Genomic DNA, 16,567 nt, shown 5'->3' with positions numbered 1-16,567 from the left:
GGAGGGCTTTTTGAGCCAACATGTAGAAAGTCCTACAAGAGAGGGGGCGGTACTGGACCTAATTCTGGGGAATGTAGCCGGGCAAGTGGTGGAAGTGTCAGTAGCAGAGCATTTTGGCGACAGTGACCACAATTCGGTGAGATTTAAGGTGGTCATGGAAAAAGACAAAGACGGCCCGGAAATAAGGGTTCTAAATTGGGGGAAGGCCGATTTTAATATGATAAGGCAGGATCTGGCCAAATTGGACTGGGAGCAGCTACTTCTAGGAAAATCCGCATCAAAACAGTGGGAGACTTTCAGAAGGGAAATAGAGAGAGTACAACGCCAACATGTTCCTGTAAAGGTCAAGGGTGGGACCAACAAGCAAAGGGAACCTTGGATGACAAGGGATATACAAAAATGCATTAGAAATAAAAGGGGGGCTTTTGGCAGTTACAAAAGACTAAAGACGGAAGAAGCCCTAGAGGAGTATAAAAAATGCAGGGGCATACTTAAAAAAGAAATTAGGAGGGCGAGGAGCGGCCATGAAATAACACTGGCGAGCAAAATAAAGGAAAATCCTAAGATGTTTTATAAGTATATTAAGGGCAAGAGGATAACCAGGGAAAGGGTAGGGCCCATTAGGGATCAAAGTGGCAATCTGTGTGTAGAGCCAGATGATGTAGGCGGGGTTTTAAATGAATTTTTTGCATCTGTGTTCACTATGGAGAAAGACGATGCAGACATAGAAATCGGGCAAGGGGGCTGTGACATACTTGAACATATTAGCATCGAGAGGGAGGAGGTGCTAGCGGTTTTAGCAGGCCAAAAAGTGGATAAATCCCCAGGCCCAGACAAGATGTATCCCAGGCTGCTGTGGGAGGCAAAGGAGGAGATTGCAGGGGCTCTGACACAAATTTTCAGAACCTCTCTGGCCACAGGGGATGTACCAGAGGACTGGAGAACAGCTAACGTAGTACCATTATTCAAGAAGGGTAGCAGGGATAAACCAGGGAATTACAGGCCAGTGAGCCTAACATCTGTGGTAGGGAAATTATTGGAAAAAATTCTGAGGGACAAAATTAGTCTCCACTTGGAGAGGCAAGGATTAATCGGGGATAGTCAGCATGGTTTTGTCAAGGGTAAATCATGTCTGACAAATCTGATTGAATTTTTCGAGGGGGTGACTAGGTGTGTGGATGAGGGAAATGCTGTGGATGTGGTTTACATGGGCTTCAGTAAAGCTTTTGACAAAGTCCCGCATAGGAGACTGGTCAAGAAGGTAAGAGCCCATGGGATCCAGGGTGCCTTGGCGCGTTGGATCCTAAACTGGCTGAGTGGCAGGAGGCAGAGGGTGATGGTCGAAGGTTGCTTTTGTGACTGGAAGCCTGTGTCCAGTGGGGTACCTCAGGGATTGGTGCTGGGTCCCTTGTTGTTTGTGATCTACATAAATGATTTGGATGAGAATGTAAAAGGTATGATCAGTAAGTTCGCAGATGACACGAAAATTGGTGGGGTGGTAAATTGTGAGGAGGAAAGCCTCAGGCTACAGGACGATATAAACGGGTTGGTCAGATGGGCGGAAAAGTGGCAAATGGAATTTAACCCTGAAAAGTGCGAGGTGATGCATTTTGGACGGACAAATAAGGCAAGGGAATACACAATGAGTGGTAGGACCCTAGGAAGTACAGAGGGTCAGAGGGACCTTGGTGTACATGTACATAGATCCCTGAAGGCAGCGGAACAGGTAGATAAGGTGGTTAAAAAGGCATATGGGATACTTGCCTTCATTAGCCGAGGCATAGAATATAAGAGCAGGGAGGTTATGATGGAGCTGTACAAAACGCTGGTGAGGCCACAGCTGGAGTACTGTGTGCAGTTCTGGTCGCCTCACTATAGGAAGGATGTGATTGCTTTGGAGAGGGTGCAGAGAAGATTCACCAGGATGTTACCTGGGATGGAGTGCCTCAGCTATGAAGAGAGGCTGGACAGGCTGGGGTTGTTTTCCTTGGAGCAAAGAAGGTTGAGGGGGGACCTGATTGAGGTGTACAAAATGATGAGGGGCATAGATAGGGTAGATAAAGTGGAACTTTTCCCCTTAGTAGGGGGGTCAATAACAAGGGGACATAGATTCAGGGTAAGGGGCAGGAGATTTAGAGGGGATTTGAGGAGGAACTTTTTCACCCAGAGGGTGGTTGGAATGTGGAACTCAATGCCTGAAAGGGTGGTAGAGGCAGGAACCCTCACAACATTCAAGAAGCATTTGGATGAGCACTTGAAATGCCACTGCATACAAGGCTATGGACCAAATGCTGGAAAATGGGATTAGACTGGACAGGGATGGATGGGCGGCGCAGACACGATGGGCCGAAGGGCCTCTTTCTGTGCTGTAAAACTCTATGACTCTATGACTCTATTGTAAGGGGTCGGGGCCGTTTTAACGAGCTTATGGTGTGCTAAATCGGTTTTGATTTTCGCACTACTCGTGAGCGGTTTCGAAGTGCTCCCCCCTCACGGTTCTAGACACTGGGCTTATTGCCAGACAACCTTTGTGTGTTGGCCCAACTCGTGACTCGGAAGACAAATGGTCAGATGAGACAGATTGAGTTTTAAATCAAAACGATCTTTATTTTTGAAAGAGAATGTACACAGAGAAAAATGGCAAGAATAAATGCGGATGAAAAATAACGTTTCTCACAGAGGACTAAATTATGCACTGAGAAAAATAACTTTAAAGCATATAAACAGTTCTAAAAATAGCGATAAGCTAAAAGTGGGGGTGAGGGAAGCGCACGGACACATCGAGGGATAAATCACACTCCTGACTTACAAATACCCTTAACGTTACAAACCCTCCCGTTACTGAATATACCTCAATTATGTCAGTTAGGTAGAGTTGGGCCTTTATGCTCACCAGAATTTCAAAACCCTTCTGGACCTTGGTACTTCTTGTTACGTCTGGAATTTCCGATCTTCCTTATGGGACCGGCTCCTGGACCCTGTTACTTGGTGTCATCCGGGACCTCCAACCTTCCTTATGGGACCGGCTCCTGGACTCGCTCTCCTGTACAAACTTTGGAAGTCCTCCGAAATCCTCGAGCCGTTTTCTGTTCCGCACGGTCCTCGAACTCCTGATGGTAACTGGACTTGGACTTCACGGTGTGAACCGTCTCCGGAGGAGTCTTCCTTACTCTGGTCGAATCTTAGACTGGCTTGCTGACGATTTACCTGAACGGTTATACTCTTTTCTGGCCCTAATCTTGGCGCCAAATCAACCGTTTTCCTTTGTTAAGGTTGCTTTAACAAAAGCAAGCACATTAATTTTAACTGCTCGCAAATCGAACTAATGGGAATCCGATTAGTGTCCCTTTGTTTGTGTGTGCTCAGCAGTTTCTGAGATCGGTTACCGCTCTGCCAGCGATTAGCGCACCTCCAGGTGCTAATAGTTTTGTTTACTGCTGTAACCACATTACAATATCAAAAACAGTAAGGTTCTGGATTCTTCTAATCGATGATGACTCAGACTGCTTTTAGGTACTGTGTGTGTGTCCTTTTGAACTGGGCCATGAGAACTGCCAACTCCATTCTGTGTTCTCACAATGTGGCCACTTCAGGGGCCCTACCCGTATACTGTATTTCATGGATTTTTACGAATCCTACAGGATAAGCGCACCAACGTCAGTGTTCTCGCTCAGGCCAACATCCCCAGCATCGAAGCTTTGACCACGATCGATCAGCTCCAATGGACGGGCCACATCGTCTGCATGCCCGATACGAGACTCCCAAAACAAGCGCGCTACTCGGAGCTCTGACACGGCAAGAGAGCCCTAGGTGGGCAAAGGAAGCGCTTCAAGGACACCCTCAAAGCCTCCTTGAAAAAGTGCAACATCCCCACTGACACCTGGGAATCCCTGGCCTAAGACCACACAAAGTGGAGAAGAAGCATCCAGGAAGGCGCTGAACACCTCGAATCTCTTTGCCGGGAGCAAGTCGAAGCCAAGCGCAAACAGCAGAAGGAGCGCATGTCAACCCAAGCACCCCACCCACCCGTCCCTTCAACCACCATCTGCCCCACCTGTGACAGAGACTGTAGGTCCCGCATTGGACTCATCAGTCACCTGAGAACTCATTTTTGGTGTGGAAGCAAGTCATCCTCCGTTCCGAGGGACTGCCTAAGAAGGAGAAGATATTAGTGATCTACTAGATATCGATTTTGTGTAGGATTTATTGCCCGATGAATGAGTTTAGACAAGTGATTTCATTTGAGGGAATTCAATTTGTGTCAGCTCAATTTAAATACCAAGATCTTGAACATTTGTCAATAAATTTATAAATGAATTCTCATTTGAAATGAAGAATATAAAAAAAAATGCACCCCCACCCCCACCATTTTAATTTTGAATTATAATTTTTTGTAGTTGTCCGGTACCTTGCAGTGGAAAGACATTGCAATGAGCCTATTCTTGGATTCCTATTTCGTATGTTCAATGAGTTAGCTGATGTATCTTTTGCTGCTCAATCTAGAGTAATGCCCTACTTGCATTCCATCTTTAAAGATACTTTCATCCAGAGAAGCAGCAATGTCTTAGAAGGATGGCCATCCTTTTGCCTCCAAATATGCTTGAAATCCAAGAACAGCCAGGGCTTCGCTGACAGAAACCACAGAGGCCCTCGGGCATGCACCTGACCCCCTGCAAATTTTGGAGAGGCTATATCACTGGTTTCAATACTATTTAAGGTTGACATCTCAGCATTATGAAAAATTAGTTCTGCAGTTATGGATTGAACAATGTTACACCAGGGACAGGATAATAATGCAGGTATGTTGGAGGAACAGGTTGGGGATGGATTCATCTCCAATCTTTCGTCATAATTATATGGAGGACAAGAGTTTGCTGGCAAAATAACGGTGTGTTTAATGCGCTCGCCGTTATCAGTGTGTAAATCATCCAGCAATTGGTGGCGAGGAAGACATACCCAGTGAGTTACGAATCACCACAAGTTGCTGGACGATTTGCGCCGCTCCCCCTATTAGCCTCGCAAAAACGGCAGCTCAACCTCTCTGTGAGTTTCAAGAAATTGCTGCATTTAAGCATTAATTACCCAGTAAAATTGCTGCAGAAAGTTAGCGCTAGTACTTAACAGCTTAAGGACCCTTTTTAATAATGAGATTTATGTTCCTGCAATGCCACTCAACCTCTCCGGCCCAGAAAGGGAACAATTGAAACTGTGGAGTCTCATTCCTGCAGGTATTAAATTGTTCTTTGAGATTTTTAAAATGTAAAATTTTAATGTTTTTTCTTGCTTTTCCTTTCTGTCTCTTTTCTTTCTCTCTCTCTCTCAATCCAATCTTTCCCTCTCTTATTTTTCTTTCTGTACCTGATTTGACTCTAATTCACCCTATTTTCTTTTCTGTAATTTCTCTGTTTCTCTCTCAATTCTTAAATCTCATTGGTTAAGGAGATAGACTGTTGGTCCCGTCATTCACCAAGGTCCCAGATGCCTGGTTTCCCTCGCTTGCACTTCCAGCTATTTTCAGCGCAAAAGATTTTTGAGCTGAAGGGTGAGGGAAAACGCCTAACTAACTCCGAGATGCATAGTTCCAGCAAATTCTGTGCCATTTTTTGTTAATTTCTTAATAAACACAACTCTAAATATTTATGTGTATTTGTATTGCTGTGGTGCCATCATGTGGTGTAATTCAGTATAACCCGTTGAAAATTGGAGCAACATTTCTGTACTAAATAAAATGTAGTAATAAGGCTTTTAAGTGGAAAAAGGTGTTTCACTTCCAGTTTTAAGGTTCTTTGTCACATACTCTTAGATACACAAGAGGTGTGGAATTGGCCTCTGTGGAGGCCTCCAATCCTACTCTTGAACTGGCCATTAGGATGTGCAAGTGCTCTTCTGTCATTATTCTTTCCTACTTCTTGGGAAGTAAATTAAGTTCACTCAGATCCTCCTTCAAACTCCTTAAGTGAGATTGGAAGCTTGTGAGGCAAATTGCAGAAGAATTCACATTCTGCACAGCATATTGTGTTGGAGCACTAATGAACTGTACCACTAATGAACCTTTCTCCCTTTTTCAAACTTTCCTTCCCCCATTGATCATCCTACACTGAAACCATTTTCTAGGAAAAAGAGCAGGCAGGCTTCCTGCTTTGTGCCAAAGCCAGACCCGAGTGTGAATGTGATGGTTGTCAAAGTGGTCCGGGGTAATTTAATCTCCAGTTTTCCCTCCCACCATGAGTGGAGGTGCCTGGTATCTGCCTGAAGCTGGTCTGTAATTGTCTTGTAGAGTTCATTAATTCACTATCTCAGGAGTTACGGGGGAAAACCTGAATCTCACGGTGTGTGGCGCAGCACACTGGGCAATGGCACATTGTAAATTTATCACCTTATTCAGAAAATATTTTGAACTAAAATAAATTCTAAGGTCCACATTTATTTTGTAATGTTGAACACTATAAGCAAGTTTCTTTGGAGAAGTTGTATTGCATGAAATGCTCAATTTAAAAAGCATTCAGTCATTCAGTACTGAAAATGCTTAACAAAACTATGCTATTCTTAAAGTCAGAATGTGAAGAATAAGGTAAACACCGGTGATATTGCCATATTGGATTTTTATTCAGAAAGAGGAAACTATTCCTACCTGCTGTTATTATGAACCAACTTCTCCAAAATAAAATATTAAGGCCTAGAAACTGTGTTGGGGCGCCAAAGTGGCGCAAAAGTCACCTGAGCGCAGGATTTGGCGCAGCGATCGGAGTGATACCGATCGCCAGAAATTCAGTTTCAGTGCCCCTCGAGGGAGACGGGGCGAGGCTCGAGGCGCTCCGCGTCCCTCTTAGGGCGCTGAAACTGATTATCGCAGCGCAACGTGCCGCAGCGCCACATGCTGCGGCACGGCACGCTGCGGTACTGCAGGCCTTCCTCCCACTGTTAAGGGGGAGGTGCCTGCAACAGCGCGATCCCCGCTCGCGAGTGCCGGCAAATGAGCCCGGCACCAAGGAGAAGTGCCGGGCTCTTGGGAAACAGCCGGAAATGCCGCGGGGGGGGGGGGGGGGGCGGTTAGGAGGCCGGGGACGGAGGTGCTGGCAGGCGGCCGCCGAAAAAGCGGCCGCCCCGCACCTCCACCTTAACTTGCGCTGCTGCCGGCACAGTAAGGCCCCGTGAACCGGGCGCGGGTAGCGAGCGGCGCAACTGCGGCGTTCGCTACCAAATATCGCGAACGGGGCACGAATGGGGCGCTGCGCACACCGATGGCGTCATCGCTGGCGGCGCAGCGCAAATGCCTAACGCCACCATTAGCGCCCCTACTGAATATCGCCGGAGACGCAGCCAGTGGCGCTACAGCCACTGACTGCCTCTTTAGGCGCTAACAGGTGGCGCTACTCACCCAATTTCTCCCCCTAAGATTTAACAGAGTGGAATTTTTTTAATGCAAAACACAAAAGCTTATTTAATTCTAAGTCTTGTTTTGAACTTAATAATTGCAATCAATGTTCCTGTTTCTGTTTTAATAGTTTAGTCCCATGATCTTTTCCTGTGTGATATGTAGACAGGTTTTTTTTGTTCGACGCTGTGAGAAAATGTTTTAGATTTTAACATTAAATCTGGATACAAATTTAAAAGATTGAAAAGCTTGTAATGAACATTCAAAAATTAATAAGAATACAACTCACTGGCTCTAGGCTGACAGGAGCAGGATCTGGGGCTATTGGTAGACATCTCACACTTTAAATATATACTTTTTCTTACAACTCTGGCTACCATAATGATTTTCTTCCCCACCCAAAGTAAATGCCCCGGCAACAGCGTAAATGTGCCGGGAGACTGATACAAAAAAAAATCACCCTTGAAGATCTGCTAAGATTGAAAAATTCTCACCGCTGCTCCGCCAGAGTTACTTTGTTGGAAGTATGGGGGAAACCCTGTTTATGATTGAGAATTTGCCAGCTTGTGAAATTACAGGCATGAAAATGTGTCCCTGAAATCTTGGCCCAGATATAAGTCAGATATGATAATGTGACAATGACCTGGATTTTCCGACGGGAGAGCATCTCCAGCGGGGTGAGTTTTCTGCTTGCCATGGCAATGCTTCTCCCGACCCCATCCACATTTCCCACCCTGGGATCATCCTCGTATGGGAGGTGGGCTCCCTGATCTCTGCGGAGGTGTCATGCCAGATCGATGGAAGTGATAGACCGAGCTAGCAAGCAGCCTGAACAACCGGCCAAGTTTTCAACAGATATTTTGGTGGTGGCTCCTTTTCCAAAGGCCCCCTCCACCGAACAGGCAGCTCCAGGGTTCAACTGTGACAAGTGCCAGGAGAGTTGACGGAGGCTCACTTTACCAGTTAAGCTGGTTCAGCTTTTTAAAATGTAGGTAACTTACCGCTGCTGCTTCAGTTTGAGAGGGGGCGGGAGAGGGAGCGAATACTGTCACCTGCCTCTACTCTCTGAGATTGGGGGCTGTCAATCATAGTTACTGGCCTGAGTGGAGCACGAGGCTCCCACACATTAGGCATGGCACAATGCCAGGTATGTTCCCACCCATATAATACAGATGTCGAAATTGGGAGGCGCTGCTGAAAAGGCAGCAGTGAATGAGCTTTGGAAGATATATTTTTTAGAATCCTTATTTCTCAATCAATTTTGAAGACTTTTTTGTTTTTGTTTAACTATTGCCAAATACTTCATCTCCTGCCTTTAAACCATTTGCTCTGCAGTTACCAGTCCCCGCCCTTTATTTTCAGATAGGACGCAATGGGTTTCCCATTGGAAGTCCACTGTACATTTACTTTTTGGAGGAAGACGAGGAGGACCAACTGAGAAAGGCCAGGCAGCACTGTGTAAGGGGTTTTAGATCAGAGAGGTTTCTCTCTCTAGAGGCCTCTCTCTCTTGCACAGTAAAACCTTGAGTGGTTTGACCCACTCGCCCCTTAGATTCTATACTCTGGACTTTGGGGCAGGAACTACAATGTAGAGAAAACTCTTGTAGACCAAGTTTGATGAAACGAAATGAAATTTTATTGCATAAGGAAAAATAAATCAAATGCAAGCAGATAAGAGAGTACATGGGAAGGAAAAACACAAACAAATCATAACGACACAATACTAACTAAGGCAAATACAGGCATCTTATACTCTCCAAAGATCATCATGAAATAAGGAAACACACGGAACATCGAGGGACAACAACTCATGTTAATTGTACCCTTAAGTCCACCCCCTTAAACCTATCTAGATCTGATTGTGAAGGGCCAGAAACATGCTCACCAATCCAACTAGGAAGTACCAGGTTTTGAAAACAAGTCTGGGTTTTGATCCCTTCAGGCGTCCCGTCTCCTCGTGGATCGTGGAACCCCAGCGAGCTGCGCCACACCTCTCTCCTGAGGTGGGGGTCGGGGGCAGCTGGACACCGGCTGCTTCTGTCATTTGTTTTTGTCTCTTCTCCCGAGCCGGGAGAGGGCCTCTCGTTTTCGTCAACGGCCCGGGGTTGGTCGATGATCTCCCGATGTTTGACCCCGGGGCGGGACGCCGAACGGTCTTCTTGATGGCGGCTTAGTCTTCTTCTTCTTCCTCCGATGGTGGAGAGGAGTTCGTTGATCTTCTCCCAAACCAGCTCCTCTTTACCCAGCTCAAAAGCTGGACCGGCTGCCAACGCTCCAAGACTGAGCTCGAAAGGCTGAGGCTCACCCCACTGCTCTGAAGAAGCACCGACTCAACTCCAACTTAACTTCACTGCTCAACTCCACTCAACTCAACTGCCGAATTCCTACCCCAGTCTTCCAATTATACTTTTCCTTCAGAAGCTTCCACTTCCCGCCCAAAATCAGGTTAGTCTTTGTTTAACTTTTGGCGGGCTGGGAGCACAGCGGGGTAGTTATTATATTTTAAAATATTTTAGATGGCCGGTAAAGGCCCATCTCTGGTCTGGAATGACCTTCATTGTTTTTAATGTCCTGCTGATCTCGTTATCTAGTCCTTGGTGCTGTTCTCATGAATATGAAATTGTCCCCTTTTGTCTGGGTCAACATTTAGATGGCCTCTGTCTCCAGGCCGATCTTGACTGGATCTGCATCCAATCCATATGCATAGGCGGGTGTCTGGTTTCGTTCTCTCAGAAACGGCTTCCAGAACTTACTGTGGGTTGAATCCACAAAGCCGTCTGAGGATTCGCAGGAACCATTTTAAAATGTCCCAATAAGCTGGTCATGTGGTATGGTGGCCATTTTGTATGCCCCTTTTTTTGGGCTCCTTTTAAAACAGTCTTTAAAAATCATGGCCTCTTCTGCCATTTGACCCTTTATAATATAAAGTTCAATTTTGCGAATCCTACAACTGGAAGCACATTCCATGCACGCACCAGTAACCCCATAGCACAATGTATCGGGAGAGGTACACCCTATACTTAGGTACTCCCTATACTCCCATACTTGTAGGAGGAGCAGTGCCTGTGAGGCTTCACTTTACAAAGGAAGCTGTCGTTAAATTATGCCAAATGCTGCAGCTCAATCCACAGCTACAGCCCAACTCCAACACAGGCACAGCCAGGGGCTGTTCGCAAACACCCAGAACTGTTATGCTCGAGCTATTTCAGACTGCCAGTGGGGGCATCATAAGCATTAGCCAATCAGCTGCACACAGATACATTAAGTAAGTCACAGATGCATTTTTTGCTCCAGCTAGCAATTTTATCCACTTCCCCATGCATAACCGACAGCAGCATAACAGGGCACTCCAATGTTACAAAATGGCAGGTGTATTGAAGGTCCCACACTGTCACATGTGTCCCTTGCTCAATGCCACCACCTATGTCAACAAGAAATGATTCCACTCTCTCAATGTGCAGCTCATTTGTGACCAGTAGTACCACAGCATGCAAGTGAAAACTCACTTCTCTGGTAGCTGCCACAATGTATTCATTTTAAAGCAAGCATGCCATCACTGTTCCACGCTGAAAGGAGAGTCTGTCGATGGCTTCAGGGAGATCAAGGCAATCCTCCTCAGCCACAACTATTGACAACTGTGCAGTCTCCCAGATAAGCTGAGCATCCATACAATCAGATCTATGCAGCTATTACTCATAACTGCGTGCACCACTAATATGTTGAGGGCGAGCTTCAGATGCCTGAATCGATCTGGGGGCATTCGGCAATACAGTCCAGCTAGGGTGACAAGGATTGTTGTTTTGTGTTACAGCCTGCACAACCTTACCTTACTAAGAGGCCTCACCATGGAAGCCGCAGAGGAGGCAGAGGAGGATTGTCCCCATGGCAACAGGGGGATCAGCCAAAGGATCAGCAGCAGTTTGAAAGGATGCAGAGAACAATCTGTTGCCAGCTGCAAGAGACATTTGTGACAGAACTGTTAATGTATTAGCCAAATTTAATTGTCAAGAGGTTTCCGCTCATACAGGGGATTTCTTGACTACTATATCCAGGCAATTAACAATACTGTCTACATCTTCCCTCTTCCCACAACAAAATTACCATTATCTACAGCCCCTTCTCTGTGCTCAACAACTCTCAGAGCTCCCATTCAAGCAACCTAATGATGGCAACATTCACACCTTTTCTAAAACAAAATCTGTACTCATAATTTTGGCACCATAATTTTACTGTATGTATGTGTTTTTGTGCATGTGTGTGTGTGTGTGTGTTACCAGGGGTGCTCTCCTGTGGTGCCATTGTGTGAAACTCTTAAGCCTTATTTAGTGACTTGCCTAGATGCTACCCAAGTGCCAGGATTGTGTAAGGTGGCTGTGTGTCAAGAGCAGAATGGACCTGCTACAGGATGCATCTCTTGGGCTACTTCTTGGGAAATCTGGATCTGCCTCCTTTCTGCCATATGTGCAGGCATCAGAGGCGTTGAAAAAAAGGCAATCATATGCTGCTATCATGAGAGATGGAACTATTATTTGCACACCTGGTACTGAGCACTGGCTTTGCATAAGAACATAAGAAATAGGAGCAGGAATAGGCCATAAGGCCCCTCGAGCCTGCTCTGCTGTTCAATAAGATCATGGCTGATCTTCTACAGCAACTCCATTTTCCTGCCCTATCCCCATATCCCTTGATTCCCTTACTGCCCAAAAATCTATCGATCTCAGTCTTGAATATACTCATTGACTGAGCATCCACAGCTCTCTGGGGTAGAGAATTCCAAAGATTCACAACCCTCTGAGTGAAGAAGTTTCTCCTCATCTCAGTCCTAAATGGCCGACCCCTTATGCTGAGACTGTGACCCCTAGTCCTAGCCAGGAAAAGCAGCCCCTCAGCACCTACCCTGTCAAGCCCTTTAAGAGTTCTATATGTTTCAATGAGATCACCTCTCATTCTTCTAAACTCCAGAGAATATAGGCCCATTCTACTTAATCTCTCCTCATAGGACTGTAAGGCTCGCAAAATTACACAATTTCCCCCAAGGTAAGAAAGAAGAGATATTGGACTGTTTGAATTAATATTGGGCCAAAGGGGCTTAAAATCAAAACCCCAGGAAGATTTGGCTAGTTTTAAAAGGCATGTTCAGGCCTGCGAAAACTGTGACAAAGGGGAGGTGGGATGGGCCCCCAAAACACAGACAGTTTGAGTATTGGGCCATCTGGGAATGTTCTGGGCCACCCCAGCCTTTACATAAGGACAATGAAAACTGTTCCCGCCGAAACTCACAGAGCCACCAAGAACATGAATAAAACAATACATGCCAACAGTCAACAAAAGAAAGAACATGGCCCCAGCAGGAAACAACAATCAAACAGCAGTTTAAAACCAGTCAGAGAGGTTTCCAAAACGTTTTACACATCTTAAACTGGTTTCAAGGCAATCCTGAAACCAGTTACAAGCCCATTAAAATAGATGGACCATCCCCGAAGCTCGTTAAAGATTTAAAACATATTAAAGATAACGAGCCCACCAAAATTAACAAAGGAACCAGAGATTTGGCAGTCAGATAAGCCAGGCCTCAAACCAGTATAATTGAGGCCTGCTTATTCAGTGAGTCAGTAACAGCAGAGCACGAGTTCAGTACAGGAGAGACCAACATCACCGTTGCGACAGCATGGGAGAACCGGAGACTTGAAGAAAGAGGAAGAAACAGAAGAAAAGGAAAGTCGCGGCAACCAAAGGCTTCAAGAAACCAACATCTACCAATATTACCACCAACCAGGTAATATTGGGCCACTGCAACCAACAAGAAACCAACCCCCGAAAATTCAAAAATCAAAAACTTGTTTCCACTCTACAGGCTTGTCTGACTTACCCCTGGGTAAGATTTGACACAAAAGACCCTAACAACTTTACTTAACCAAAGAAAATTGGGTGCTTACCCGATACATCCAACTACGCAGCTAACCGCATCAGCAGGCACACCCAAACTGAAGACCCAACGCAGATGCAGTCTTCTACCACGTCCGGGGTACGGCAGACCCCAACTGTCACAACTAAGGAGAACCCCAAAATCGGGAACCTTTACAATCTGTCAAGAAAGTCGTTTTGGTGAGCATTTCCTGGTCCTCTGGATTTCAACCTAGTTAGGATAGTGGGGTTGGGAGGGCAAGGGATTTTTGTCCATTGTAATTCTCCCTTGCATATTCTGAGTGTTCCCCACCCTTTTAGAGTATAAGATTTTATTGTATTGTATATTTTCCTGTCTCAAAATAAAGATCTCAATTCTTTTGACCAACCCAGGTGTCTGTTGCAATTTCATTATGACCCCCAAATAAGTCCAAAGTCTAGAACCAAAGGAGTGGGAGCGATTCGAACCACTCAGGGAGTCAGAGGTGAAGCTGACCACACACACCACCCCTTACAGGACAACCCTCTCATCCCAGGAATGGATGGAAACTGATTTGCAGAAACAGTCCCAATATGATAAGTGAAGGTCTGTAATACGCTTGATGTACCCTGACCAGCTGCTCCTGTCACCAGGGGCTCTGTAGTCGCAGCAAAACCTCAACACTTCCATCCCCTTCTCGCATGATAACCATAGCTACATTCAAGGAATGTGGACTGATGTTTTAGCTGTATTATTTAAACTCTTTGCATTTTTGATGCAGCACCTTTCCATGTTACTGCCAAATACAAGATGTATCTTCATGCTATTACTATGATTTGAGAAAGGAGCTACGTACTTTTTCAAAAGATCTGAGTATGGGGAAATCAATTTGCTCCACATTAGTAAATATGAGGCTAAGAGGAAACAAAATCGACAATTTTAAAAGAGTTGCTAAACTTCAGTTTGACTGAATGTCATGGGAATTTGATAAAATGTGATCTACTGGTCATGAAGTGAGGTGAAAGAAGCTTACTTGCATATGACATACTTAAGAATGCCCTTGAATAAAGGGATTCTGGGATAACTTTGTTTAACCTTAAGTAGTCTTTTAAACAGAAGAATTATTAATACCGCCACCTTATAATTATTGGGGCCAATGTGTGGACCAAGTATAATATGTGATTATGCCTCACAGAACTTTACTACTTAAGAAAATAACACTTCAGTGTTAGAAAAGTATTTCAAAAAGACTGCTCTCCCTGGCAATTGTCCAAGGCTGAACCAGAATGTTGGTGTGTATTTGACCCCGAGATGATCTTCCGACCACGTATCCACGTCATCACTAAGACAGCATATTTCCACCTCTGTAACATCACTTGACTCCACCCCTGCCTCAGCTCATCTGCTGCTGAAACCCTCATCCATGTCTTTGTTACCTCTAGACTTGACTATTCCAACGCACTCCAGGCCAGCCTTTCATTTTCTACCCTCCATAAACTTGAGCTCATCCAAAATTCTGCTGCCCCGTGTCCTAACTCACACCAAGTCCCATTCACCCATCACCCCTGTGCTCGCTGACCTACATTGGCTCCCGGTTATAAAACGCCTTGATTTAAAAATTCTCATCCTTGTTTTCAAATCCCTCCATGGCCTCGCCACTCCCTATCTCTGTAATCTCCTCTAGCCCTACAACCCTCCGAGATATCTGCGCTCCTCCAGTACTGGCCTCTTGAGCACCCTCGATTTTAATCGCTCCACTATTGGCAGCCGTGCCTTCAGCTGCCAAGGCCCTAAGCTCTAGAATTCCCTCCCTAACCTCTCCGTCTCTCTGCCTCTCTTTCCACCTTTAAGATGCTCCTTAAAACCTACCTCGATCTGCCCTAATATCTCCTTATATGGCTTGGTGTCAAATTTTGTTTGCTAATGCTCCTGTGAAGCGCCTTGGGATGTTTTACTGTGTTAAAGGCGCTATTGTAGCTGTTCGTGTAGATCGCCACTAAATAAGAGAGTTTGACTTCGACAAACTATAAATAAGTTGTTTATTTACAGGAACAGGCTAATTACATCAGGTAAGATAGCAGGTAAGATGGCTGACTGTAGGAGCACCGTGGTGTAGGTCTTGTCCCAGTGGGGACTCCATGAGGACTGAATTCGCAGTCCTGTGGGGAGCGTGATGACGTCATCACGCTCTGCTGTGTGTTCCCGCGCTTTGGGCGTCACGTGACCGCGTCGTGACGTCAGCACGTTCGCGTGCGCTTAGGCGGTCACGTGACCTGCGCCGTTGCATCAGTGCATCTCCCCGGTACGGAGGCTGGCCGTTGAGGCCGAGGTCGCGAGGCCAGGCTGTGCCGGTGCTTGCCGCAGGAGCGGGAGATCGCGTCGCTCCCGTCGGCTGGCCGATGCGGCCGAAGTCGCGGTAGGCCGGGCTGTGCCGGCGGCCGTCTTGGAAAGCCGAGTCGGGCCGGCGGCCGGCGCGCGTGCGTCACGTGATGCGTGACGTCAGCGCGTTAGGTCGCCTCTTAAAGGGGCAACGGCCGAACAGGTAAGTTAAAGGGAATTATGTATATATCTATATGTAAGGGACAACCAGTGGTGCCGCCACACTATATAAATGTAAGTTTTGTTGTTACATTGGAACATAGGAACAGCAGTAGGCCATTCAGCCCCTTGAGCCTGTTACAACATTCAGTGGCTGATCTGTATCCTAACTCCATCCACCTGCCTTGCCTCCATATCCCTTTATACCCTTGGCTAGCAAAAATCTATCGATCTCAGATTTAAAATTATTAATTGAGGTAGCATCTATTGTTTTTTGTGGGAGAGATTTCCACACTTCTACCACCCTTCGCGTGAAGAAGTGTTTCCTAACTTCTCTCGTGAATGACCTGCCTCTGATTTTAAGGTTATGTCCCTTTGTCCTAGGCCCCCATCAGCGGAAAAAGTTTCTCTCTATCTACCCTATCAATTCCTTTCAAAATCCTAAAAACCTCAATCAAATCACCCTCTAACTTTCTATAGTCCAGGGAATACAAGCCTAGTTTATATAACCTCTCCTCATAATCTAACCATTGGAGCCCTGGTAACATTCTGGCGAACCTGGGCTGCACTCGTTCTAAGGCCTCTCTGCAATATGGTGCCCAGAACTGTACACAGTACTCCAGATGTGGTTAATGAACAGCTCAGTCTAACCAGGGCTTTGTATAGCTGTAGCAAAATTTCCTTCCTTTTATATTCTAGCCCTCCATTTATAAAGGCTAACATTCCATTAGCTTTTTTGATTAATTTTTGTACCAGTATATTCAGATTCC

Source organism: Somniosus microcephalus, chromosome 14 (assembly GCF_052327205.1).
Source record: "Somniosus microcephalus isolate GS21.2 chromosome 14, FLI_Smic_1.0, whole genome shotgun sequence".
Lineage (NCBI taxonomy): Eukaryota > Metazoa > Chordata > Chondrichthyes > Squaliformes > Somniosidae > Somniosus > Somniosus microcephalus.
Note: the sequence above shows the minus strand (reverse complement) of the source record.